This window comes from Hyla sarda, unplaced genomic scaffold (genome assembly GCF_029499605.1).
Source record: "Hyla sarda isolate aHylSar1 unplaced genomic scaffold, aHylSar1.hap1 scaffold_705, whole genome shotgun sequence".
NCBI classification, from domain to species: Eukaryota; Metazoa; Chordata; class Amphibia; order Anura; family Hylidae; genus Hyla; species Hyla sarda.
In genome coordinates this window covers 131,429-147,081 of record NW_026610724.1, presented here as the reverse complement: position 1 = coordinate 147,081, position 15,653 = coordinate 131,429, and the positions used below count along the sequence as shown (strand labels likewise).

Here is a 15,653-nt window from a genome sequence, read left to right as displayed (position 1 = left end):
TGGGTGGGTGGCAGTCAGCCACCCATACATACATACAGCACAGGCTAAACCCACATCATCACTTAAAAAAAGGACAGGCGACCATTGCACTCTGATGGAGCATTTAGCAATGCAATCCATAGCCTGGCTTTTGCCTGAACCCCCATCACTCCTCCTCTTGCATATAAGACAATATTTCAGATCTGCATATGAAAACAACACGCCTACCTTTGTTGCACATAGCTGCCTGCCTGTCTCTAGTTACCCCACTGGCTGTAGCTGCGTCCCTTCCGACATGGAATAACACCAACTGTAACGATAAACTGAAAATTAACAGTATAAACCTGCATCATTTTGGACTCTGGTATTTGCTGAATCCGGGTGACCTGACAATCGATGGTGGTGCCGCTGGTGATTCTGGCCTTCTTGGAATCTGTTGGGCCTATGTGTTAGCTCACACATCACTTGGGTATCCATGGTAACTACCACAACATGGTCATCTGCAGTTTACATCTAGCCCGTGGCATTGAATGGCATTTTAAAAGTGCTAAGGGTCCTGGTGCAATAATCCTCCCATGAGGATCAGCCTCAACGGCTTTGTAGATTGCACTCATGTCAGCAACTCCATATACATTTTTTTTTCTTCATGCTTCTTTCTTCATCCTTTTTTCTTTCTGTCATTCAGACTTTCATTCATTCGATCTCTCTCACTCACTTGCTTTAACTCATTTGTTCTCACTCACTCACTCAATCACTCACTCACTCATTCACTCTCACTCACTCTCACTCTCTCACTCACTCGCTCACTAAGTCAGTCTCTCTCTCTCTCTCTCTCTTTTTCTTTTTATATATATTTTTTTCCGTCTTCTTCTTCTTCTTCTTCTTCTTCTTCAGACCCTGTCATAGCACTAATGCCTTTCCAATACCACCAGCAGATGGAGACACTCCATTGCAACATTGGTTGTGAGCAGCAGTTTCTAAAAACAAATGCCTCATGGCGGATTTCCCATCCATCAATGGATGGTAAATTTTGTTTTTATCATTCACTGACCACAGATACCAATGCATGGTCAAGCAACAGCAATGACACACCCTTGTGTATAGGCATGAGACCCTCACGTCATTTAACAGGATTCAGCACCACCCACAAGACAGCTACCTGTCATGTCATGTCAAACCTGCACAGGTGTGCTAGATTATTATTATTTAGTTTTATTTTATTTTTTTACACCAATCAGTGTGCAAACATGGTCATTAAAACGCTAAATGAATAGACGTTCATAAACCAGTCAGTGCAACTCATCATTTTGGTCTCCAATTCTCAAACTCAAATTCTCACCCACGGAGGATTAAGTGAGAATCTTTCTTGTTTAACACTGGAATGGGGTGGTGCACTGTTCACTACCCGAATATACTGCCACATCGGGTCAATGCATAGGGCGACAGAAGCAAGCTTCCAAATCAGCTCCCTTTCTCAAAAATCCATTTAATTTATGGTCCCCAGATAGGGAACGTATGTATCAGTATGTGCTCACAAGTCACACAAGTGCAAGTATTCACACAAAAAAAAACGTGCCTCAGGATGCGATCTGTCGCAAGATCCTTTCTTTTTTTACACTTGATCTAAGCCAAAAGGCCTAGAGGGGATAACCGGGAAAGGGGTGGACCCAACCATGTCCCCTTCATGAGCACTCACATTACTCATAGGAATGGAAGGAAGGCTGGCAGCCAACCAGCCTCCCATACACTCTCTGGGTGGGTGGCAGTCAGCCACCCATACATACATACAGCACAGGCTAAACCCACATCATCACTTAAAAAAAGGACAGGCGACCATTGCACTCTGATGGAGCATTTAGCAATGCAATCCATAGCCTGGCTTTTGCCTGAACCCCCATCACTCCTCCTCTTGCATATAAGACAATATTTCAGATCTGCATATGAAAACAACACGCCTACCTTTGTTGCACATAGCTGCCTGCCTGTCTCTAGTTACCCCACTGGCTGTAGCTGCGTCCCTTCCGACATGGAATAACACCAACTGTAACGATAAACTGAAAATTAACAGTATAAACCTGCATCATTTTGGACTCTGGTATTTGCTGAATCCGGGTGACCTGACAATCGATGGTGGTGCCGCTGGTGATTCTGGCCTTCTTGGAATCTGTTGGGCCTATGTGTTAGCTCACACATCACTTGGGTATCCATGGTAACTACCACAACATGGTCATCTGCAGTTTACATCTAGCCCGTGGCATTGAATGGCATTTTAAAAGTGCTAAGGGTCCTGGTGCAATAATCCTCCCATGAGGATCAGCCTCAACGGCTTTGTAGATTGCACTCATGTCAGCAACTCCATATACATTTTTTTTTCTTCATGCTTCTTTCTTCATCCTTTTTTCTTTCTGTCATTCAGACTTTCATTCATTCGATCTCTCTCACTCACTTGCTTTAACTCATTTGTTCTCACTCACTCACTCACTCACTCAATCACTCACTCACTCATTCACTCTCACTCACTCTCACTCTCTCACTCACTCGCTCACTAAGTCAGTCTCTCTCTCTCTCTCTCTCTTTTTCTTTTTATATATATTTTTTTCCGTCTTCTTCTTCTTCTTCTTCTTCTTCAGACCCTGTCATAGCACTAATGCCTTTCCAATACCACCAGCAGATGGAGACACTCCATTGCAACATTGGTTGTGAGCAGCAGTTTCTAAAAACAAATGCCTCATGGCGGATTTCCCATCCATCAATGGATGGTAAATTTTGTTTTTATCATTCACTGACCACAGATACCAATGCATGGTCAAGCAACAGCAATGACACACCCTTGTGTATAGGCATGAGACCCTCACGTCATTTAACAGGATTCAGCACCACCCACAAGACAGCTACCTGTCATGTCATGTCAAACCTGCACAGGTGTGCTAGATTATTATTATTTAGTTTTATTTTATTTTTTTACACCAATCAGTGTGCAAACATGGTCATTAAAACGCTAAATGAATAGACGTTCATAAACCAGTCAGTGCAACTCATCATTTTGGTCTCCAATTCTCAAACTCAAATTCTCACCCACGGAGGATTAAATGAGAATCTTTCTTGTTTAACACTGGAATGGGGTGGTGCACTGTTCACTACCCGAATATACTGCCACATCGGGTCAATGCATAGGGCGACAGAAGCAAGCTTCCAAATCAACTCCCTTTCTCAAAAATCCATTTAATTTATGGTCCCCAGATAGGGAACGTATGTATCAGTATGTGCTCACAAGTCACCCAAGTGCAAGTATTCACACAAAAAAAAACGTGCCTCAGGATGCGATCTGTCGCAAGATCCTTTCTTTTTTTACACTTGATCTAAGCCAAAAGGCCTAGAGGGGATAACCGGGAAAGGGGTGGACCCAACCATGTCCCCTTCATGAGCACTCACATTACTCATAGGAATGGAAGGAAGGCTGGCAGCCAACCAGCCTCCCATACACTCTCTGGGTGGGTGGCAGTCAGCCACCCATACATACATACAGCACAGGCTAAACCCACATCATCACTTAAAAAAAGGACAGGCGACCATTGCACTCTGATGGAGCATTTAGCAATGCAATCCATAGCCTGGCTTTTGCCTGAACCCCCATCACTCCTCCTCTTGCATATAAGACAATATTTCAGATCTGCATATGAAAACAACACGCCTACCTTTGTTGCACATAGCTGCCTGCCTGTCTCTAGTTACCCCACTGGCTGTAGCTGCGTCCCTTCCGACATGGAATAACACCAACTGTAACGATAAACTGAAAATTAACAGTATAAACCTGCATCATTTTGGACTCTGGTATTTGCTGAATCCGGGTGACCTGACAATCGATGGTGGTGCCGCTGGTGATTCTGGCCTTCTTGGAATCTGTTGGGCCTATGTGTTAGCTCACACATCACTTGGGTATCCATGGTAACTACCACAACATGGTCATCTGCAGTTTACATCTAGCCCGTGGCATTGAATGGCATTTTAAAAGTGCTAAGGGTCCTGGTGCAATAATCCTCCCATGAGGATCAGCCTCAACGGCTTTGTAGATTGCACTCATGTCAGCAACTCCATATACATTTTTTTTTCTTCATGCTTCTTTCTTCATCCTTTTTTCTTTCTGTCATTCAGACTTTCATTCATTCGATCTCTCTCACTCACTTGCTTTAACTCATTTGTTCTCACTCACTCACTCATTCACTCTCACTCACTCTCACTCTCTCACTCACTCGCTCACTAAGTCAGTCTCTCTCTCTCTCTCTCTCTTTTTCTTTTTATATATATTTTTTTCCGTCTTCTTCTTCTTCTTCTTCTTCTTCAGACCCTGTCATAGCACTAATGCCTTTCCAATACCACCAGCAGATGGAGACACTCCATTGCAACATTGGTTGTGAGCAGCAGTTTCTAAAAACAAATGCCTCATGGCGGATTTCCCATCCATCAATGGATGGTAAATTTTGTTTTTATCATTCACTGACCACAGATACCAATGCATGGTCAAGCAACAGCAATGACACACCCTTGTGTATAGGCATGAGACCCTCACGTCATTTAACAGGATTCAGCACCACCCACAAGACAGCTACCTGTCATGTCATGTCAAACCTGCACAGGTGTGCTAGATTATTATTATTTAGTTTTATTTTATTTTTTTACACCAATCAGTGTGCAAACATGGTCATTAAAACGCTAAATGAATAGACGTTCATAAACCAGTCAGTGCAACTCATCATTTTGGTCTCCAATTCTCAAACTCAAATTCTCACCCACGGAGGATTAAGTGAGAATCTTTCTTGTTTAACACTGGAATGGGGTGGTGCACTGTTCACTACCCGAATATACTGCCACATCGGGTCAATGCATAGGGCGACAGAAGCAAGCTTCCAAATCAGCTCCCTTTCTCAAAAATCCATTTAATTTATGGTCCCCAGATAGGGAACGTATGTATCAGTATGTGCTCACAAGTCACCCAAGTGCAAGTATTCACACAAAAAAAAACGTGCCTCAGGATGCGATCTGTCGCAAGATCCTTTCTTTTTTTACACTTGATCTAAGCCAAAAGGCCTAGAGGGGATAACCGGGAAAGGGGTGGACCCAACCATGTCCCCTTCATGAGCACTCACATTACTCATAGGAATGGAAGGAAGGCTGGCAGCCAACCAGCCTCCCATACACTCTCTGGGTGGGTGGCAGTCAGCCACCCATACATACATACAGCACAGGCTAAACCCACATCATCACTTAAAAAAAGGACAGGCGACCATTGCACTCTGATGGAGCATTTAGCAATGCAATCCATAGCCTGGCTTTTGCCTGAACCCCCATCACTCCTCCTCTTGCATATAAGACAATATTTCAGATCTGCATATGAAAACAACACGCCTACCTTTGTTGCACATAGCTGCCTGCCTGTCTCTAGTTACCCCACTGGCTGTAGCTGCGTCCCTTCCGACATGGAATAACACCAACTGTAACGATAAACTGAAAATTAACAGTATAAACCTGCATCATTTTGGACTCTGGTATTTGCTGAATCCGGGTGACCTGACAATCGATGGTGGTGCCGCTGGTGATTCTGGCCTTCTTGGAATCTGTTGGGCCTATGTGTTAGCTCACACATCACTTGGGTATCCATGGTAACTACCACAACATGGTCATCTGCAGTTTACATCTAGCCCGTGGCATTGAATGGCATTTTAAAAGTGCTAAGGGTCCTGGTGCAATAATCCTCCCATGAGGATCAGCCTCAACGGCTTTGTAGATTGCACTCATGTCAGCAACTCCATATACATTTTTTTTTCTTCATGCTTCTTTCTTCATCCTTTTTTCTTTCTGTCATTCAGACTTTCATTCATTCGATCTCTCTCACTCACTTGCTTTAACTCATTTGTTCTCACTCACTCACTCACTCACTCAATCACTCACTCACTCATTCACTCTCACTCACTCTCACTCTCTCACTCACTCGCTCACTAAGTCAGTCTCTCTCTCTCTCTCTCTCTTTTTCTTTTTATATATATTTTTTTCCGTCTTCTTCTTCTTCTTCTTCTTCTTCTTCAGACCCTGTCATAGCACTAATGCCTTTCCAATACCACCAGCAGATGGAGACACTCCATTGCAACATTGGTTGTGAGCAGCAGTTTCTAAAAACAAATGCCTCATGGCGGATTTCCCATCCATCAATGGATGGTAAATTTTGTTTTTATCATTCACTGACCACAGATACCAATGCATGGTCAAGCAACAGCAATGACACACCCTTGTGTATAGGCATGAGACCCTCACGTCATTTAACAGGATTCAGCACCACCCACAAGACAGCTACCTGTCATGTCATGTCAAACCTGCACAGGTGTGCTAGATTATTATTATTTAGTTTTATTTTATTTTTTTACACCAATCAGTGTGCAAACATGGTCATTAAAACGCTAAATGAATAGACGTTCATAAACCAGTCAGTGCAACTCATCATTTTGGTCTCCAATTCTCAAACTCAAATTCTCACCCACGGAGGATTAAATGAGAATCTTTCTTGTTTAACACTGGAATGGGGTGGTGCACTGTTCACTACCCGAATATACTGCCACATCGGGTCAATGCATAGGGCGACAGAAGCAAGCTTCCAAATCAGCTCCCTTTCTCAAAAATCCATTTAATTTATGGTCCCCAGATAGGGAACGTATGTATCAGTATGTGCTCACAAGTCACCCAAGTGCAAGTATTCACACAAAAAAAAACGTGCCTCAGGATGCGATCTGTCGCAAGATCCTTTCTTTTTTTACACTTGATCTAAGCCAAAAGGCCTAGAGGGGATAACCGGGAAAGGGGTGGACCCAACCATGTCCCCTTCATGAGCACTCACATTACTCATAGGAATGGAAGGAAGGCTGGCAGCCAACCAGCCTCCCATACACTCTCTGGGTGGGTGGCAGCCAGCCACCCATACATACATACAGCACAGGCTAAACCCACATCATCACTTAAAAAAAGGACAGGCGACCATTGCACTCTGATGGAGCATTTAGCAATGCAATCCATAGCCTGGCTTTTGCCTGAACCCCCATCACTCCTCCTCTTGCATATAAGACAATATTTCAGATCTGCATATGAAAACAACACGCCTACCTTTGTTGCACATAGCTGCCTGCCTGTCTCTAGTTACCCCACTGGCTGTAGCTGCGTCCCTTCCGACATGGAATAACACCAACTGTAACGATAAACTGAAAATTAACAGTATAAACCTGCATCATTTTGGACTCTGGTATTTGCTGAATCCGGGTGACCTGACAATCGATGGTGGTGCCGCTGGTGATTCTGGCCTTCTTGGAATCTGTTGGGCCTATGTGTTAGCTCACACATCACTTGGGTATCCATGGTAACTACCACAACATGGTCATCTGCAGTTTACATCTAGCCCGTGGCATTGAATGGCATTTTAAAAGTGCTAAGGGTCCTGGTGCAATAATCCTCCCATGAGGATCAGCCTCAACGGCTTTGTAGATTGCACTCATGTCAGCAACTCCATATACATTTTTTTTTCTTCATGCTTCTTTCTTCATCCTTTTTTCTTTCTGTCATTCAGACTTTCATTCATTCGATCTCTCTCACTCACTTGCTTTAACTCATTTGTTCTCACTCACTCACTCACTCACTCAATCACTCACTCATTCACTCTCACTCACTCTCACTCTCTCACTCACTCGCTCACTAAGTCAGTCTCTCTCTCTCTCTCTCTCTCTTTTTCTTTTTATATATATTTTTTTCCGTCTTCTTCTTCTTCTTCTTCTTCTTCAGACCCTGTCATAGCACTAATGCCTTTCCAATACCACCAGCAGATGGAGACACTCCATTGCAACATTGGTTGTGAGCAGCAGTTTCTAAAAACAAATGCCTCATGGCGGATTTCCCATCCATCAATGGATGGTAAATTTTGTTTTTATCATTCACTGACCACAGATACCAATGCATGGTCAAGCAACAGCAATGACACACCCTTGTGTATAGGCATGAGACCCTCACGTCATTTAACAGGATTCAGCACCACCCACAAGACAGCTACCTGTCATGTCATGTCAAACCTGCACAGGTGTGCTAGATTATTATTATTTAGTTTTATTTTATTTTTTTACACCAATCAGTGTGCAAACATGGTCATTAAAACGCTAAATGAATAGACGTTCATAAACCAGTCAGTGCAACTCATCATTTTGGTCTCCAATTCTCAAACTCAAATTCTCACCCACGGAGGATTAAATGAGAATCTTTCTTGTTTAACACTGGAATGGGGTGGTGCACTGTTCACTACCCGAATATACTGCCACATCGGGTCAATGCATAGGGCGACAGAAGCAAGCTTCCAAATCAGCTCCCTTTCTCAAAAATCCATTTAATTTATGGTCCCCAGATAGGGAACGTATGTATCAGTATGTGCTCACAAGTCACCCAAGTGCAAGTATTCACACAAAAAAAAACGTGCCTCAGGATGCGATCTGTCGCAAGATCCTTTCTTTTTTTACACTTGATCTAAGCCAAAAGGCCTAGAGGGGATAACCGGGAAAGGGGTGGACCCAACCATGTCCCCTTCATGAGCACTCACATTACTCATAGGAATGGAAGGAAGGCTGGCAGCCAACCAGCCTCCCATACACTCTCTGGGTGGGTGGCAGTCAGCCACCCATACATACATACAGCACAGGCTAAACCCACATCATCACTTAAAAAAAGGACAGGCGACCATTGCACTCTGATGGAGCATTTAGCAATGCAATCCATAGCCTGGCTTTTGCCTGAACCCCCATCACTCCTCCTCTTGCATATAAGACAATATTTCAGATCTGCATATGAAAACAACACGCCTACCTTTGTTGCACATAGCTGCCTGCCTGTCTCTAGTTACCCCACTGGCTGTAGCTGCGTCCCTTCCGACATGGAATAACACCAACTGTAACGATAAACTGAAAATTAACAGTATAAACCTGCATCATTTTGGACTCTGGTATTTGCTGAATCCGGGTGACCTGACAATCGATGGTGGTGCCGCTGGTGATTCTGGCCTTCTTGGAATCTGTTGGGCCTATGTGTTAGCTCACACATCACTTGGGTATCCATGGTAACTACCACAACATGGTCATCTGCAGTTTACATCTAGCCCGTGGCATTGAATGGCATTTTAAAAGTGCTAAGGGTCCTGGTGCAATAATCCTCCCATGAGGATCAGCCTCAACGGCTTTGTAGATTGCACTCATGTCAGCAACTCCATATACATTTTTTTTTCTTCATGCTTCTTTCTTCATCCTTTTTTCTTTCTGTCATTCAGACTTTCATTCATTCGATCTCTCTCACTCACTTGCTTTAACTCATTTGTTCTCACTCACTCACTCAATCACTCACTCACTCATTCACTCTCACTCACTCTCACTCTCTCACTCACTCGCTCACTAAGTCAGTCTCTCTCTCTCTCTCTCTCTTTTTCTTTTTATATATATTTTTTTCCGTCTTCTTCTTCTTCTTCTTCTTCTTCTTCAGACCCTGTCATAGCAATAATGCCTTTCCAATACCACCAGCAGATGGAGACACTCCATTGCAACATTGGTTGTGGGCAGCAGTTTCTAAAAACAAATGCCTCATGGCGGATTTCCCATCCATCAATGGATGGTAAATTTTGTTTTTATCATTCACTGACCACAGATACCAATGCATGGTCAAGCAACAGCAATGACACACCCTTGTGTATAGGCATGAGACCCTCACGTCATTTAACAGGATTCAGCACCACCCACAAGACAGCTACCTGTCATGTCATGTCAAACCTGCACAGGTGTGCTAGATTATTATTATTTAGTTTTATTTTATTTTTTTACACCAATCAGTGTGCAAACATGGTCATTAAAACGCTAAATGAATAGACGTTCATAAACCAGTCAGTGCAACTCATCATTTTGGTCTCCAATTCTCAAACTCAAATTCTCACCCACGGAGGATTAAGTGAGAATCTTTCTTGTTTAACACTGGAATGGGGTGGTGCACTGTTCACTACCCGAATATACTGCCACATCGGGTCAATGCATAGGGCGACAGAAGCAAGCTTCCAAATCAGCTCCCTTTCTCAAAAATCCATTTAATTTATGGTCCCCAGATAGGGAACGTATGTATCAGTATGTGCTCACAAGTCACCCAAGTGCAAGTATTCACACAAAAAAAAACGTGCCTCAGGATGCGATCTGTCGCAAGATCCTTTCTTTTTTTACACTTGATCTAAGCCAAAAGGCCTAGAGGGGATAACCGGGAAAGGGGTGGACCCAACCATGTCCCCTTCATGAGCACTCACATTACTCATAGGAATGGAAGGAAGGCTGGCAGCCAACCAGCCTCCCATACACTCTCTGGGTGGGTGGCAGTCAGCCACCCATACATACATACAGCACAGGCTAAACCCACATCATCACTTAAAAAAAGGACAGGCGACCATTGCACTCTGATGGAGCATTTAGCAATGCAATCCATAGCCTGGCTTTTGCCTGAACCCCCATCACTCCTCCTCTTGCATATAAGACAATATTTCAGATCTGCATATGAAAACAACACGCCTACCTTTGTTGCACATAGCTGCCTGCCTGTCTCTAGTTACCCCACTGGCTGTAGCTGCGTCCCTTCCGACATGGAATAACACCAACTGTAACGATAAACTGAAAATTAACAGTATAAACCTGCATCATTTTGGACTCTGGTATTTGCTGAATCCGGGTGACCTGACAATCGATGGTGGTGCCGCTGGTGATTCTGGCCTTCTTGGAATCTGTTGGGCCTATGTGTTAGCTCACACATCACTTGGGTATCCATGGTAACTACCACAACATGGTCATCTGCAGTTTACATCTAGCCCGTGGCATTGAATGGCATTTTAAAAGTGCTAAGGGTCCTGGTGCAATAATCCTCCCATGAGGATCAGCCTCAACGGCTTTGTAGATTGCACTCATGTCAGCAACTCCATATACATTTTTTTTTCTTCATGCTTCTTTCTTCATCCTTTTTTCTTTCTGTCATTCAGACTTTCATTCATTCGATCTCTCTCACTCACTTGCTTTAACTCATTTGTTCTCACTCACTCACTCACTCACTCAATCACTCACTCACTCATTCACTCTCACTCACTCTCACTCTCTCACTCACTCGCTCACTAAGTCAGTCTCTCTCTCTCTCTCTCTCTTTTTCTTTTTATATATATTTTTTTCCGTCTTCTTCTTCTTCTTCTTCTTCAGACCCTGTCATAGCACTAATGCCTTTCCAATACCACCAGCAGATGGAGACACTCCATTGCAACATTGGTTGTGAGCAGCAGTTTCTAAAAACAAATGCCTCATGGCGGATTTCCCATCCATCAATGGATGGTAAATTTTGTTTTTATCATTCACTGACCACAGATACCAATGCATGGTCAAGCAACAGCAATGACACACCCTTGTGTATAGGCATGAGACCCTCACGTCATTTAACAGGATTCAGCACCACCCACAAGACAGCTACCTGTCATGTCATGTCAAACCTGCACAGGTGTGCTAGATTATTATTATTTAGTTTTATTTTATTTTTTTACACCAATCAGTGTGCAAACATGGTCATTAAAACGCTAAATGAATAGACGTTCATAAACCAGTCAGTGCAACTCATCATTTTGGTCTCCAATTCTCAAACTCAAATTCTCACCCACGGAGGATTAAATGAGAATCTTTCTTGTTTAACACTGGAATGGGGTGGTGCACTGTTCACTACCCGAATATACTGCCACATCGGGTCAATGCATAGGGCGACAGAAGCAAGCTTCCAAATCAACTCCCTTTCTCAAAAATCCATTTAATTTATGGTCCCCAGATAGGGAACGTATGTATCAGTATGTGCTCACAAGTCACCCAAGTGCAAGTATTCACACAAAAAAAAACGTGCCTCAGGATGCGATCTGTCGCAAGATCCTTTCTTTTTTTACACTTGATCTAAGCCAAAATGCCTAGAGGGGATAACCGGGAAAGGGGTGGACCCAACCATGTCCCCTTCATGAGCACTCACATTACTCATAGGAATGGAAGGAAGGCTGGCAGCCAACCAGCCTCCCATACACTCTCTGGGTGGGTGGCAGTCAGCCACCCATACATACATACAGCACAGGCTAAACCCACATCATCACTTAAAAAAAGGACAGGCGACCATTGCACTCTGATGGAGCATTTAGCAATGCAATCCATAGCCTGGCTTTTGCCTGAACCCCCATCACTCCTCCTCTTGCATATAAGACAATATTTCAGATCTGCATATGAAAACAACACGCCTACCTTTGTTGCACATAGCTGCCTGCCTGTCTCTAGTTACCCCACTGGCTGTAGCTGCGTCCCTTCCGACATGGAATAACACCAACTGTAACGATAAACTGAAAATTAACAGTATAAACCTGCATCATTTTGGACTCTGGTATTTGCTGAATCCGGGTGACCTGACAATCGATGGTGGTGCCGCTGGTGATTCTGGCCTTCTTGGAATCTGTTGGGCCTATGTGTTAGCTCACACATCACTTGGGTATCCATGGTAACTACCACAACATGGTCATCTGCAGTTTACATCTAGCCCGTGGCATTGAATGGCATTTTAAAAGTGCTAAGGGTCCTGGTGCAATAATCCTCCCATGAGGATCAGCCTCAACGGCTTTGTAGATTGCACTCATGTCAGCAACTCCATATACATTTTTTTTTCTTCATGCTTCTTTCTTCATCCTTTTTTCTTTCTGTCATTCAGACTTTCATTCATTCGATCTCTCTCACTCACTTGCTTTAACTCATTTGTTCTCACTCACTCACTCACTCACTCAATCACTCACTCATTCACTCTCACTCACTCTCACTCTCTCACTCACTCGCTCACTAAGTCAGTCTCTCTCTCTCTCTCTCTCTCTTTTTCTTTTTATATATATTTTTTTCCGTCTTCTTCTTCTTCTTCTTCAGACCCTGTCATAGCACTAATGCCTTTCCAATACCACCAGCAGATGGAGACACTCCATTGCAACATTGGTTGTGAGCAGCAGTTTCTAAAAACAAATGCCTCATGGCGGATTTCCCATCCATCAATGGATGGTAAATTTTGTTTTTATCATTCACTGACCACAGATACCAATGCATGGTCAAGCAACAGCAATGACACACCCTTGTGTATAGGCATGAGACCCTCACGTCATTTAACAGGATTCAGCACCACCCACAAGACAGCTACCTGTCATGTCATGTCAAACCTGCACAGGTGTGCTAGATTATTATTATTTAGTTTTATTTTATTTTTTTACACCAATCAGTGTGCAAACATGGTCATTAAAACGCTAAATGAATAGACGTTCATAAACCAGTCAGTGCAACTCATCATTTTGGTCTCCAATTCTCAAACTCAAATTCTCACCCACGGAGGATTAAATGAGAATCTTTCTTGTTTAACACTGGAATGGGGTGGTGCACTGTTCACTACCCGAATATACTGCCACATCGGGTCAATGCATAGGGCGACAGAAGCAAGCTTCCAAATCAGCTCCCTTTCTCAAAAATCCATTTAATTTATGGTCCCCAGATAGGGAACGTATGTATCAGTATGTGCTCACAAGTCACCCAAGTGCAAGTATTCACACAAAAAAAAACGTGCCTCAGGATGCGATCTGTCGCAAGATCCTTTCTTTTTTTACACTTGATCTAAGCCAAAAGGCCTAGAGGGGATAACCGGGAAAGGGGTGGACCCAACCATGTCCCCTTCATGAGCACTCACATTACTCATAGGAATGGAAGGAAGGCTGGCAGCCAACCAGCCTCCCATACACTCTCTGGGTGGGTGGCAGTCAGCCACCCATACATACATACAGCACAGGCTAAACCCACATCATCACTTAAAAAAAGGACAGGCGACCATTGCACTCTGATGGAGCATTTAGCAATGCAATCCATAGCCTGGCTTTTGCCTGAACCCCCATCACTCCTCCTCTTGCATATAAGACAATATTTCAGATCTGCATATGAAAACAACACGCCTACCTTTGTTGCACATAGCTGCCTGCCTGTCTCTAGTTACCCCACTGGCTGTAGCTGCGTCCCTTCCGACATGGAATAACACCAACTGTAACGATAAACTGAAAATTAACAGTATAAACCTGCATCATTTTGGACTCTGGTATTTGCTGAATCCGGGTGACCTGACAATCGATGGTGGTGCCGCTGGTGATTCTGGCCTTCTTGGAATCTGTTGGGCCTATGTGTTAGCTCACACATCACTTGGGTATCCATGGTAACTACCACAACATGGTCATCTGCAGTTTACATCTAGCCCGTGGCATTGAATGGCATTTTAAAAGTGCTAAGGGTCCTGGTGCAATAATCCTCCCATGAGGATCAGCCTCAACGGCTTTGTAGATTGCACTCATGTCAGCAACTCCATATACATTTTTTTTTCTTCATGCTTCTTTCTTCATCCTTTTTTCTTTCTGTCATTCAGACTTTCATTCATTCGATCTCTCTCACTCACTTGCTTTAACTCATTTGTTCTCACTCACTCACTCACTCAATCACTCACTCACTCATTCACTCTCACTCACTCTCACTCTCTCACTCACTCGCTCACTAAGTCAGTCTCTCTCTCTCTCTCTTTTTCTTTTTATATATATTTTTTTCCGTCTTCTTCTTCTTCTTCTTCTTCAGACCCTATCATAGCACTAATGCCTTTCCAATACCACCAGCAGATGGAGACACTCCATTGCAACATTGGTTGTGAGCAGCAGTTTCTAAAAACAAATGCCTCATGGCGGATTTCCCATCCATCAATGGATGGTAAATTTTGTTTTTATCATTCACTGACCACAGATACCAATGCATGGTCAAGCAACAGCAATGACACACCCTTGTGTATAGGCATGAAACCCTCACGTCATTTAACAGGATTCAGCACCACCCACAAGACAGCTACCTGTCATGTCATGTCAAACCTGCACAGGTGTGCTAGATTATTATTATTTAGTTTTATTTTATTTTTTTACACCAATCAGTGTGCAAACATGGTCATTAAAACGCTAAATGAATAGACGTTCATAAACCAGTCAGTGCAACTCATCATTTTGGTCTCCAATTCTCAAACTCAAATTCTCACCCACGGAGGATTAAATGAGAATCTTTCTTGTTTAACACTGGAATGGGGTGGTGCACTGTTCACTACCCGAATATACTGCCACATCGGGTCAATGCATAGGGCGACAGAAGCAAGCTTCCAAATCAGCTCCCTTTCTCAAAAATCCATTTAATTTATGGTCCCCAGATAGGGAACGTATGTATCAGTATGTGCTCACAAGTCACCCAAGTGCAAGTATTCACACAAAAAAAAAAACGTGCCTCAGGATGCGATCTGTCGCAAGATCCTTTCTTTTTTTACACTTGATCTAAGCCAAAAGGCCTAGAGGGGATAACCGGGAAAGGGGTGGACCCAACCATGTCCCCTTCATGAGCACTCACATTACTCATAGGAATGGAAGGAAGGCTGGCAGCCAACCAGCCTCCCATACACTCTCTGGGTGGGTGGCAGTCAGCCACCCATACATACATACAGCACAGGCTAAACCCACATCATCACTTAAAAAAAGGACAGGCGAC

At 43.5% G+C, this 15,653-nt stretch overlaps 9 pseudogenes; all 9 read right to left on the bottom strand.

Moving 5' to 3' along the window:
• Positions 1-1,363: 1,363 nt before the first annotated feature.
• On the bottom strand, positions 1,364-1,627 carry LOC130344129 (U2 spliceosomal RNA; annotated as a pseudogene).
• A 1,472-nt stretch (positions 1,628-3,099) lies between these two features.
• Positions 3,100-3,363, bottom strand: LOC130344157 (U2 spliceosomal RNA; annotated as a pseudogene).
• Positions 3,364-4,811: 1,448 nt separating this feature from the next.
• On the bottom strand, positions 4,812-5,075 carry LOC130344117 (U2 spliceosomal RNA; annotated as a pseudogene).
• Positions 5,076-6,550: 1,475 nt separating this feature from the next.
• On the bottom strand, positions 6,551-6,814 carry LOC130344116 (U2 spliceosomal RNA; annotated as a pseudogene).
• A 1,470-nt stretch (positions 6,815-8,284) lies between these two features.
• LOC130344114 (U2 spliceosomal RNA) lies at positions 8,285-8,548 on the bottom strand (annotated as a pseudogene).
• A 1,467-nt stretch (positions 8,549-10,015) lies between these two features.
• Positions 10,016-10,279, bottom strand: LOC130344113 (U2 spliceosomal RNA; annotated as a pseudogene).
• Positions 10,280-11,748: 1,469 nt separating this feature from the next.
• On the bottom strand, positions 11,749-12,012 carry LOC130344175 (U2 spliceosomal RNA; annotated as a pseudogene).
• A 1,464-nt stretch (positions 12,013-13,476) lies between these two features.
• Positions 13,477-13,740, bottom strand: LOC130344112 (U2 spliceosomal RNA; annotated as a pseudogene).
• Positions 13,741-15,201: 1,461 nt separating this feature from the next.
• On the bottom strand, positions 15,202-15,467 carry LOC130344152 (U2 spliceosomal RNA; annotated as a pseudogene).
• Positions 15,468-15,653: the final 186 nt, after the last annotated feature.